General features: G+C 48.9%; 1 long non-coding RNA gene across 3 annotated transcripts; it reads left to right on the forward strand.

Annotated features, from left to right (window-relative positions):
* Positions 1–6,728: 6,728 nt before the first annotated feature.
* Positions 6,729–11,614, forward strand: LOC131998819 (uncharacterized). 3 transcript variants are annotated; one of them, XR_009398878.1, is made up of 8 exons: positions 6,729–6,881; positions 7,081–7,256; positions 7,358–7,489; positions 9,088–9,286; positions 9,714–9,770; positions 10,112–10,235; positions 10,479–10,597; positions 11,167–11,614. It is a non-coding gene; the product is annotated as an uncharacterized LOC131998819 (long non-coding RNA). The 3 variants fall into 3 exon arrangements; XR_009398879.1 differs by having other exon boundaries at positions 7,192–7,256; positions 10,096–10,235; XR_009398877.1 differs by having other exon boundaries at positions 7,192–7,256.
* Positions 11,615–12,101: the final 487 nt, after the last annotated feature.

The raw sequence follows: 12,101 nt of genomic DNA on the forward strand, positions 1-12,101 counted from the left end.
CTTTAGCAGAGAAGGGACACAATACAAGTTACAGTATTAAAAGGTCACTCTGGCTGTCCTGCAGGGAACAGGCTGTGAAGTACAAATAGGAATCAGCAAGACCAGTGAGGGGCTCCTGTGGGAGCCCAGGGCAGAGAAGATCGTGGCTTGTTTGGCAGCTGGCTGTGGGGAGAGGAATGATGTCATGGTGTGATTCTTTGTAAGGGACTCCTAGTCATAGAAGACAGAGATAAGCTAAGTCAGAGTAAGACAAGATGGAGTCACAGTGGCCAATATGAATTCCCACATTCGTTGTTTCACCAATGTAGGACTTGGAGTGTGCCCCTGTAGATAAGCTGTGCGGCGGACAGATGAGTAAAATTTGTCTGGAAACACCTGTGGAAAGACAGGTGAGACCAAAACTGTGCTGATATGGCCAAGACCATTGGGAGTAACCATGGGACCCAACTAAGCAGACCCTTAAAGAAGCAGCTGCTCCAAGACCACCGGCACCATACATATTGGGAGCTGCTCCAGAGGGAGACTCTGCCCACAGAGAAGGTGACCTGACTGCTGCCCAGGCCAGCACTTGTCACCGGTACCTCAGACCAGATCCAGACCTCTCTGTCTCCTCCTCAGATTTTCCTTGGAAGAGGCTTGTTAATCCTTTTGCCTTTCTAGTGTGATAAGTTACGCAACAATGGCACTCGGGCGATTACTTGAACTGTCTTAATCCGGGAGTCTTACGCGGCCTGGCGATTCTGCCCCCTTCCAGAGACTCGCCTGTGGGGTGGGCCTTGAGAAGTGCTGAGGACTGAGCCTGCTGTCCTGCGTCCAGTCCCCTTCAGACCTGTGTGATCGCTCAGAAAAGCCTCCCACCTGCGTCCTCACCAGTGCGCCCCCCCCCCCAGCCATCCCAGGTAATGCCCCTCCTTCAAGGGCTCCCTGGAGTTTTCCAGAACGTCTTAAAATCCCGTATCTTTGCATCCCGTGTGGCTCTTCTGGAGAGGCTCTGCCCCCCTCGGGCTCATTTCCAGTCCCTGTCTGTTGCACGTTGGTTGGCTCTGATTTCAAATCCACTTGTTTATGACAAAAATGAATTTGTTTTTACGAGTCAAGTTGTTTTGATTAAGAGTGAAGTCAGCTGTGACAGGACGTCATCCTCTCATCTGTTGTTGATAACTCGGCAGCTCAGCCGCGGAGGGCCCCCTCTCACCCCCGCTGGGGGCTTATCAATAAAGGCATGATAAAGCCGCCACCGGCGAGGGGGCGTTTGACTATAAATACCAAGAGTTTGTGAGGACTGACTGCGGGTGTTCAGTCTGGACTTGGAGACGCTTTGCTGAGGTAAACGGCTCTCCGAAGACTTTGAGGCAATTAGCTTCTGCGGGTCCTTTTACCAGCAGCGGTAAAAACCCGTGCAGCAGTCCCGAAAAAGAGATCCTCTTTGAACCGTGCCCGCGTTCCCTAGCAACGGCCCCCAGCAACAGGGGACTCTTACTTCTGCGGGGCTCCCGGGAGTCCGCTCGGGGTTAGCTAAAGCGCCTCTCCCAGAGCCGCGGCTGGAGGACCTTACTCTTTCCTCTCCCGTCGCTGGGCGCACTACGTGATTAAGCTCCCATTGGTTTGGAGTACGCTGGCTCATTAAGAGTCATTATCCCGTATGCTATTATTGGCTTGTGAAATTTCTTCCAGCGAACCTGGGTTACAGAAACTGCTGGCAAACTCGATCTCTGAGCATTAATTTACCTCCCGAAACAAAACCCTGCTCCACACTTGCCCTTTGCTCCGGCCATATCTAATGATTGCGTGTTCCCTGACAAGGTCCTAGTTCACGAACCCGTGTCTGGCACGGGCTGTTTCTTCTTCCTAGAATGTTCCTCCTCCGCCTCCGTCCACCAACTTCTCTTCCGTGTAAGTCCAACAGGTGTCTCCTCTTCCGCAAAGCCTCTCCTGAAACCCCAGTTTTATTTAGATGCGCTCAGCGGACAGCGCCACAAATGTCCAAATGCTTGTCTGTCTCTTCCAACCGACTGTGGGTTCCCTAAGGACTGGAACCTATCACAGTGCTTTGTAAGGGGAGAGAGCGAGACCTTTAAGATGCTATCGTGTTTACTATGATTTGCCCCTGGAGTCTGAAAAATGTGCATTACGAGGTCAAATCACCACAGAACAGGGATTTGCTAGATCCCCTTCTCCCTTCTCCCATACTGATTCTGGGCAGCTAAATGCATTACTTTAAAAAGACCAAAAAGCCTCCAAGGGATAGAACGTATGTTCTTTTGTGCTTCCAGGAATGGTGTCTGCACACAGAAAGTATCAAGATCATTGCTGATAAGAATACGGGAGAATTAGTACAGAAATGCATCTTCTGCCTGCAGACAGAGTCTCTGGGATAATCTGAAAAGCCTCCTACTTGCCAACATGACGTTCATTGTGATGCTTAACGGTAAATACACTATAAGCTGCTGAGTTTCCAATCTATAACCAGGTCTGGTCCTTGCACTGACCTTCAGACTCTCACAGCTGATTGCCCAATGGATTTCCCTACCCAATGTCCCTCAAACTTGGCAGGCTGAAAATTGAACTCATCCTGGGAGTCTACCAGAAGCTCACCAGTGAGTCACCAATGAATATTTCTCGAGTTCTCCCTCCTCTTCATTCCTATTGCCAGGATCCTGACCCAAGTGCTCAGCTTCTCTAGCCTGCACCACCACATTAGGGCCCCTTCCCAGTTCCCAGGGGATCTATCCAAAATGCAAATCGGATCTTGTCTCTCTGGTCTGAAACCCTCAAATTGCCCAACACAGGTTGTCAGACCGGTTTGCGTCTGAATCACCTTGAGAGCTTCTTAACTTTGCAGATTCCTTGGCCCTTCTCCACAACCAGTGAATCCAGGATCTGCTGGGTGGGGGGCCCTGCAGGAGTCTGAATCCAAGCTCCCGTTCACTCATCAGGCCCTTTTCACATGTCTCCTGTTATCTTAGGAAAGGTCCTACCCACCTCTCCACGCCCTCCAGGGTACGTTTCCCCTTTGACCTTTGCTCTAGCTTGCCTACAGGCAGGAATGTCCTCTCTGAAAACCCCTTCCAATGGGGGTAACGCTCACTCCTCCTTTGTAACTTTGAGACTCAATGCCTCATCACCACCCGGGAGAAGGAGCATGTTAGAAAAAGCAGAGTCATGGGGCCCAACCCAGGGCTCTCCAGGATCAGACCCCAGGGGGTTCCTATGCATGTCAGAGAAGAGGAAGCACAGTTTTCTATCTCAGCTCAAAAAGTGCATCTTCCAGGAAACCTTCCCAGACTGATGGACCCATCAAGTCCAGATGAACACAGGGCAGTACAACTACCTCACTGTAACATTTCACAAGTTCAGACTCCCAGCATGCAGCCCAGGGCTACAGTAGAAATGCCTCTTGGTGTCCCTGCCTCCCCCATCCTTGGCCAACGGGGGTCTGGCCCATCTGCCTCTTTGGACCTCAAATTCTTGGTTTATAAAGAACAAATAATAAAACTTGCCTGGTCTACCTCACTCCTTCCAGAAGGTATTTCTTTCTTTCTTTCTTTCTTTTTTTAAACTTTTATTGTGTTATGTTAGTCACCATACATCATTAGTTTTTGAAGTAGTATTCCAAGATTCATTTTTTACACAGAACACCCAGTGCTCTGTGCAATATGTGCCCAAATTAATACCTGCCACGGGGACAACCCATCCCCCCATCCTCCTCCCATCTAGAACCCTCCATTTCCCCGAGACCATAGGTTCTCATGGTTCATCTGCCCCTCCCATTTCTCCTCAACCCCCTCACTTTTCCTTTCCTTCTCCTAATGTTCTCCATGCTATTCCTTATGTTCTGCAAGTAAGTAAAACCATATGATAATTTACTTTCTCTGCTTGATTGATCTCACTCAGCATAATCTCCTCCAGTCCTATCCATGCAAAAGTTGGGTATTCATCCTTTCTGATGGCTGAGTAATATCCCATTGTATGTGTGGACCATATCTTCTTTATCCATTCATCTGTTGAAGGGCAACTCAGCTCCTTCCATAATTTGGCTGTTGTGGACATGGCTGCTATGAACACTGGGGTACGTATGGCCCTCCAGAAGTTATTTTTACGGGCCATGACTATGCCTGGGTGTGATGCGCACATGCAGGAACACACATCCCCTCACTCACACGAGCACACACACATTCACACTCTTAGCCATTTGCTCTCTGTGCTGTTCATCAGACCAAATGAAGCAGAGCAAAGCCCCGTCTTTCCTCGCCACCACACCGGTGCGCATGAAGGCCCCAGGAGGTGCCATCAAGAATAACACCAATACCCAAAAGAAAGGCAAATACCCAGTTCTTGTTAGGTCACTTTCCATAGTCATGGTTCAGTTTCTTCTTTTTTTTTTTTTTTTTTTTAAGATTTTATTTATTATTGGACAGAGAGAGAGATCACAAGGAGGCAGAGAGGCAGGCAGAGAGAGAGGAGGAAGCAGGCTCCCCGATGAGCAGAGAGCCCGATGCGGGGCTCAATCCCAGCACCTTGGGATCATGACCTGAGCCGAAGGCAGAGGCTTAACCCACTGAACCACCCAGGTGCCCCCATGGTCCAGTTTCTAACTGGGATGCTGAAGCCTGGTTACATTGGCGAATTTGAAATCCCTATTGGTCACAGCTGGGAAAATATTTGTGAGCCTCACAGGAGGTTAAACAAGCGTGGAGCCCCAGATCTGGTGTGCAACACAAAGATCCAGAAACATGGCAGGACAACCTGCTCCCATCCCTTCAGTTTGGTTTTTTTGTACTGATGATCTCAGCTGGCACAGTGGATGAAAACACACAGAAGGGAAAATCCTGGGATCCTTTTTCTAGAGATGTAATATATACAAATAAAAGGTCTCAATGGACAAGAGAGACCAGGAAAGAGCAGCCTCAAAGCCCTGGGTCAGCTGTCTGCCAGCTGCGGCTGAGTCCCAGCCAGAGCTCTGGATGAGGAGGAACTCAATCCCTTGGCATCCACAGGAGTGTCTAGACTGGAGATTGTCCTGGGGCAGGCTGGGTGTCCAATGCACATGGAATTCTCACCAAGGAGCATCCTGGAGCCATCAGTGTGCACAGAGGACACTGACCATCCAGGCAGCCCCACCCAGCAGAACCCCAGGCTTGCTTCAGCATGAGAGAAAGGGACTATGGGTCCTTAGAGCCAAGGCGCTCGCATAGGACATCTATGGTGTCTTTATTTTAGACTTTACCTGCTGAGTAGAGAGCTATAAACTGATACAGGGCCAGAGACCACAGGTTTTACTTTTGGAATGGTTACCATTCTTAGGCAGTGGGGTGCCTTGGTGGCTCAGTTGGTTAAGTGTCTGACTCTTGATTTTGGCTCAGGTCCTGAAAGTGAGGTCATGAGTTGGAGCCCCCTCCCTTCTGATCAGCGGGGAGGGGGGGGTCTGCCTGAGACTCTCTCTCTCCCTCTGCCTCTACCCCTACCCTCTGTTTGCATTCTCTCTCACAAAATGGAGAAATAAAATCTTTTAATAAATAAATAAATAAATGAACTCTTAGGCAGAAGTGAGATGTGAAACTAGTCTATTTCTCTTCTCTTCCCCTGGCCCCCATTTTGTTAGCAACAATGATTTATCTACTATGTGCCATGCCTAGCATCAGCACCTGACTTACATTATCTTAGTTTACACTCTTTTCACAAAGTTAGACGTGAGGCCCAGGAGCTCCTGTAACTTTTAGAACCTTAAACAGAACTTGGAGCTTTCAGCTTCCAACTCCACATCCCTCACTCCTTGGCTTTTCCCAAAGGGCTCTCTGTAGAGCACCCACAGGAAGAGCTTCTGTGGTCAGGTGAATTTGGGAGGGTCTGCATCTTGCGTCCCTTTCGGTTTCAGGATGCTAGTAGCCGAATGACTAGAATGCCCCGTGGCCTGAACAATGAAGAAACAAACCCAAGAGTTAAACCCAACAGCTTCACAGCATCAGCTTCTCTGAGGTGTTCTTGGCTTTTCATGCTTCTAATATGACTGCGCTGCTCGGAGCTCCTGCCTTCACAGGATAATGTCCAAAGACAGGAAGAGGGAAGTGTGGTGTCTGTTCTAAAAGTAAGGGAAACTTTCTAGAAGTCCCCAAGTCTGCAGCTCCTGACATCCCCTGGGCGGGGCTGGCTCTGGTGACCACACCTACAGCAATCACTGCCAAGGGCATGGATCAGAATGACCGCCCTGCTCCCCACCCTCCCACCCTTCACCCCGCACATGGGAGGAGCCCACAACACACACAGGTATCAAAATCACACAAAATCCAGGTTATCTGAGCAAAAAAAGTGGTGAAGGGGGTGGTGTTGAGGAGGAAATCCGCAGGGTTTTCTGCCTGCTTCCTGAAGACTGACAGTGTTCATTAGTATACTGAGGGCTCCCATAGTAAAGAAACCCATATTACTTCTTTGAACGTATTTCTTCCCAAACTAATTTTTCCGTGGAGTTCTTATTAACTTCCCGCAGGCACACTGAGAAAAAGGAGATCCCCACAAGCCACTTGCCCGCAGTGACATGACTGTTCCTTCCCAGGAGCTCTAGAGCACAGCCCGGGAGCCGCACAGGGCTCTGAGCAAACACAGAACAATGAGAACAGCTCAGGAATTTGAAGGAGAGTTTTCTTTGGCTCAATTAACAGGAAATAAAAGCAGGTTTCTTTTTTTCTGCAGACTCCGTTTCTTTTTGGCCATTCAAGATTAATAAGTTGACATTGCTTTTCGTTGAATTTCTTTCCACTAACCTTGCCACCAGGGAGGGAGAAAATGAAGGCTTTTAATCACGATGAAAGAGGGCGCGATGGTTAGGTCAAACCAGGACTGCATTTCCTCCCATTCTGCAAGTGCATCAACATTAGCAAAGCCTGGTAAGAATGTTCTCCTGACTCATTGCTTCCCGGGGCCACTTCTCCGAAGTCGGGCTGTTCACTAGAAGCCTGGACGGCAGGCAGGCTGCCCTCACTGAGCTCTCCCAGCTGCAAACCCCTCCTTTCCCTCCTCCTCCCTAATCCTTCTGCCGCCTCCTCCTCCTCCTCCTTCTCCCCTGCAGTTGGATTTCTCTTACAGGTTTGCAAAAAGGGAAGCCTGAGGTTTCTTTGACATTGCTATTTGAATGAAAATAGAATCCCAGCTGTAGTCCTCTGCCCTGGAGGACAGCCAGGTCCCTTATCCCCGCAGGTCGAACTGACTGAAAAGGGGAAAAGCGATCTGGGCGGGCAGGAAGGTCACACTTTGCATGCAAGGTAACCGAGGTTCTGGTTGATTTCACAGATACAACCCTCGTTCTTTCTCGCGTTCCTTCCTGGATCTTCCTGTGGTCTGGCCTTTGTCTCCATTCTTACAGGTGTGTTTTGAGAGGCCATGCCATGCAAGCGGGCATGGCAGGGAAGGACCCTCAGTCTTCCCTGCAATAAATTGTCCTGCAAGGTGACAAGCTGAGCCCTCTGGGCTAGGATCTGGAGGAAAGACTGCGTGGGTAAGGTCCACCTCGCTGGCACCTCCGAGGAGATAGATCGCCTCGCTTGGCTCGCTCTACCTGGCTTATCCAGACACAGGACTATGCAACCAAGTGTCATGTGCAAAACCAAGGTTGTCAGACCCTGGGTTATATGTGGGTCTGCGATGGACCCTGCCTGGGCTCCTGCCCTTCGTCCTGTGGCCTTCCCTCCACAGCACTGTACTTACTTTCCTACTTTCTGACTTCAACATCTGCCTAGTTGAACCTTCCCACTCCCTGGGCTCTTCCTTCCTTGATCTCTTTATCAACCATTTCTTTTACCCTGTGCTCCTAAAATGCCTCCCATCCATCTGCTTCTCTCCGAGACCTTAAGTCACTGTCACCTCTTGCCTTGGTCAGCCACATTTTCACTTCTTCATGGCCCAATCCACTCTCCACACCATACCCAGTGTGACCCGAAATGTTACTCATCTGCTTGAAACCCTTTGGAGGTTTCCTACTGGATGAAGAAGAAAATGCAAAGAATACAATCCTTACAGGGACCCACAGATCCCCTGGAGTTACCTGGCCCCTGTCCCTCACAAGCTTCCCATCTGACAGTGAGTGATGGGAAGCTTGTGAGGGACAGGGGCCAAATAACAGGGCTCCAAAGATTGTATTCTTTGCATTTTCTTCTTCAGTGCTAAACAGGGTCAGCGTCACAGGCCTGAGACCAGGGCAGCCCCATCCAGCCTTACACTCAGAAGAGTTGGGGTAGGGGGTGGTGGTGCCGTGGTTGGGCTTTAATACCCTGTAGTCACCATCTTGAATTTCTTAATAATTATCTTTGAGTTTGTGTTTTGCATGTGGAGCCTGATGGGTCAACGGAGCCGGCCATTTGCACTAGGTCTGGAGTCTCAGCTCATCAGTGGCCACAGCTCCTACCACCTTCCTGCTCCCCAGGGCCCCAGGTCACACCTGGCCTACCTTGCCTTTAACGTTCCATGTCCGCCCTACGACCACTGCCACCCTGTGCATGAAGCAGTGACCAGGCACAGTGGCAGAGGCAGGCCCACATTCTGCCATCACCCTTCGCCCCCATCCCCACCCCGACAGGCTGGGCAGGGCTATAGGGAGGTCTGCATCAGGCACCTGAGGGGACTCCTCAGGACAGGGCCCAGCTGCAGCCATCTCTGCCTAGGCTGTTGGCCCCACCCCATAGCTCTGTCTCCCACCCAGTCTGGATCCAGGCCTCATGCTCATTCTGGGACAGAGGTTGCAATTCCTTGGGGCTCCCCCATGGGCTGTGGGTTGAAGCAATGAGCCCCCAGGGAAGGGGAGACTGACTGTCCCACCCATGGCTGTAGGCCTGCATTTTCCTTTGTGTTGGCTGTAGCTGATTACACAGCCAGGCCTGGTTCTGAGATCCTTGGGGCTTCTGCTGAGGCCACTCTGCCCGGGGCTGGCTCTTAATCATCCTTCAGGTGTCAGCTCACAGCTCCTGTCTCCAGATCCCTCAGCCCTGCTCCTCCTCCCCGAAGCAGGTCACTCCCCTTATCCCCGCCTGCTTTCTTCATATTGTTCATCATGATCCATAATCACGTGTTTGCTCTGCTGCTTCTCAACTGTCTGCCCAGGAAATGGTAAGCTCCTTGAAGACAGGTGGCTTGTCTGTCTTGTTCACAATTAACATCAACAGCACGTAGCAGCATCTTTAGTCAACGTCCAGCGAAGAGTACACACATGCTCGACATACATTATCCGAGATACATTATCCGAGATGCTGCGTGGTGAAGACAGTTCCTATCTGAAGCAAACACGGCCCAAACCTGCATGGTGGGTCTACGAGTGAACGTCTGTGATTTTATTCTCCATACTTTCCTGTATGCTTAAAATGAGAACATTTGAAGGAAGTTTTGAAAGAAAACAAAGTACTGGGGGGTGTTTAATGTACAAATCCTGTAGGTTTTATTTTCAACTCTCTTCTTTCCTCTCGACAACAAATCTGTGGCCCTCTCTCCACATCAGTCCGCAGAGAGCCATTCAACATTTTAAAATTCTTAAATGCTTTTCCAGAGTGCTTAGCAATGGCACACCTTATTTAGCTGTTTCCCTGTTCCGGGACAAGGAGACTATTTAAACAGCCTTTTTGCTGTGATAAGCCAGGCCTCCCTGCATGTGTGTGAGCATTTCTCTGAGCTGAAGAGCAGGAAGGGGAACTGCTTCATTTATAGGGCTTGCACATGTTTTCATGTTATTATAGCTCCAGGCCCTCAGACCACTTTTCTCCTTGGCACTGAAGGACCTTCTGGAAGGCCAGGTGAGCGAGAAGATGTGTGTGGCCCACTGAGTGGCAAACCTTGGTTCCCTTCCCAGCCTCATACCTCATACCATTGCTGTTGCCTCTTCCTCCCTCTCTAATCCCTCATGGTCAATATGGCAGGTCCTGGTAATTACTAATCTTTAGGGAAAAAACGATCTCTCCCCCCCCCCCCACCTATGTTTCTGATCAGAGTCACTTCCTCTTCTCCAAGAGGTGGGATGGGTACAGGAAGGACTTGAGAAAAGTCCTTTGTTTAAAAACAGTAGAGAATTGCCCCTTGGTACTTTTCCTGATTTTTATTTATTGAAAAATCTAACTCTAGCTCTTCTTGAGCTCAGGACTGATGATGAGAAGGTGTGGAGCCATGCTGGAATCTAGTATGCATTTACTCAACGAGTCTTCACTGAGCACCTGAGGGGCATAGGATGGGCACTGATTCCTTAGGATGTCACTGGCCCCAAGGTAGGAGGAGGAATCCTAGAAGCCTGTGTCACTGGTGTTACGGATTAAACCTCTGTGCTTCCCCCAAACTCATATGTTGAAGCTCTAATCGCCAGTGTGATAGCATTAGAGATGGGGTCTTTGGGAAGTAAGTAGATTTAGATGAGGTCATGGATTTGGAACCTTGGCCCAATGAGATTAGTGCCCTTAGAAGAAGAGACTCCAGAGAGTTCTCTCTCTCTCTCTCTGTGAATGTGTGTGTAGGGTGTGTGTGAGTGTACACAAGAAGACAGCCATCTGCATGCCAGAGAGCCCTCGCCAGGAATCTCTTCAGGAACTGAATTGGCCAGCACCTTGATATTGGGATTCTAGCCTCCAGAGCTGTAAGAAAATACATGTCTGTTGTTAGGCCCAGTTTGTGACATTTGGTTATTGCAACCCAAGTTAAGACTGTTGGGTACCTAAAGCTACCATGGGAGGCACACAAAGACCCTAACTGGTACAGAAGTATTTCAATATTTTAATAACTGTGGTGTACCAGCACTGTTCATGGAATTTGCATTTGAGGGAGAGGAGGCAGACAGTATACAACGTAAGCAAAATAGATAGTAAGTCAACAGTGTTATGCGCTATGGAGGCAAAAAATGTGGGATGGCTGGGTGGCTCAGTGGGTTAAGCATCTGCCTTCAGGTCAGATCATGATCCCAGTATCCTGGGATTGAGTCCTGCATTGGGCTCCCGGCTCAGTGAGAAGCCTGCTTCTCCCTGTCCTCTGCCTGCCGCTCCCCCTGTTTGTGCTCTCACTCCCTCTCTAACAAATAAATAAAATCTTTAAAAAAAAAAAAAAAAAGGCAGAGAAGAGAATTAGAAAGGCCACCTGGGGGGAGGTTGCCATTTTTTGTTGCAGGAAGAAAGAAAGAGAAGGAAAATGGCATGTTGTCTATCCTTTAAGGGCACTTTCCAGAAGCTACACACTACCCGAAAAGCTACTCCTCAAAACTTCATCCCACAGCCACACCTTGCTGCAAGGGAAGACGGGAACTGCAGATTCAATTCGGAGAAACCATGTGCACAGCCTGTGCACAGCCACTGTGGATATGTGGGGTTCCATTACTGAAGATGTAGAGAATGGAAGGTGGGGGACCCATCAGCCACAACAGGGAAAGAGTATGGGTTGTAGATAACGTTCACGGGACCTGTCAAGAGATAGTTCTCTATGAGTCTCTCTCACATTTGTGGATGGCCCACAAGCAGCAGGACTGGCTGTCCTTCTCCTAGACTATCTTTCCAAGGTTGTTTGTATGGCAAGAATGCTTAGAAGACAGAGATAACGTCTACCCATGGAGTGAAGTGCAGGCAGACTAACGTCCGAAATAATAAAGATAATGGCTCCTTTCGCAGATCATGTCTCCTCTGCCTAAGAGGAGGTTTATTGCCCATTACACAATGCTTGGGTTCCCTAAGCACAGGATTCCAAATTGAGAGAGATGCTATAAAAATATTAACATCATGAAATACAAAAAAGGAAAGAACTACATATTCTAAACAGCAAGGGACTAAACGGGACAACAAAATGCAATTTGTCACTCTGATTGGATCTTGAATTGAAAAAGGAAAAAGCTATAATAATATTATCTGACGTATGTCCATATTCACATTTCCCTTGGAAAAACTGAATGTGGCTACATATTAGATAATATTATGTCCTTGTTAAATTTCTTGAATGTGATCGCGGTATTGTAATTATGTAAGAAAGTGTTCAAATTCTTAGGAGATACACATAGAAATACGTAGGAGAGAAAGGTCGTGATCTCAGCGACTTACTTTCAAATGGCTCAGGAAAAGAATGTGTACACGCATATAACAGCTTGCTAGCAGTTGGTGAAC

This window comes from Mustela nigripes, chromosome 13 (genome assembly GCF_022355385.1).
Source record: "Mustela nigripes isolate SB6536 chromosome 13, MUSNIG.SB6536, whole genome shotgun sequence".
NCBI classification, from domain to species: Eukaryota; Metazoa; Chordata; class Mammalia; order Carnivora; family Mustelidae; genus Mustela; species Mustela nigripes.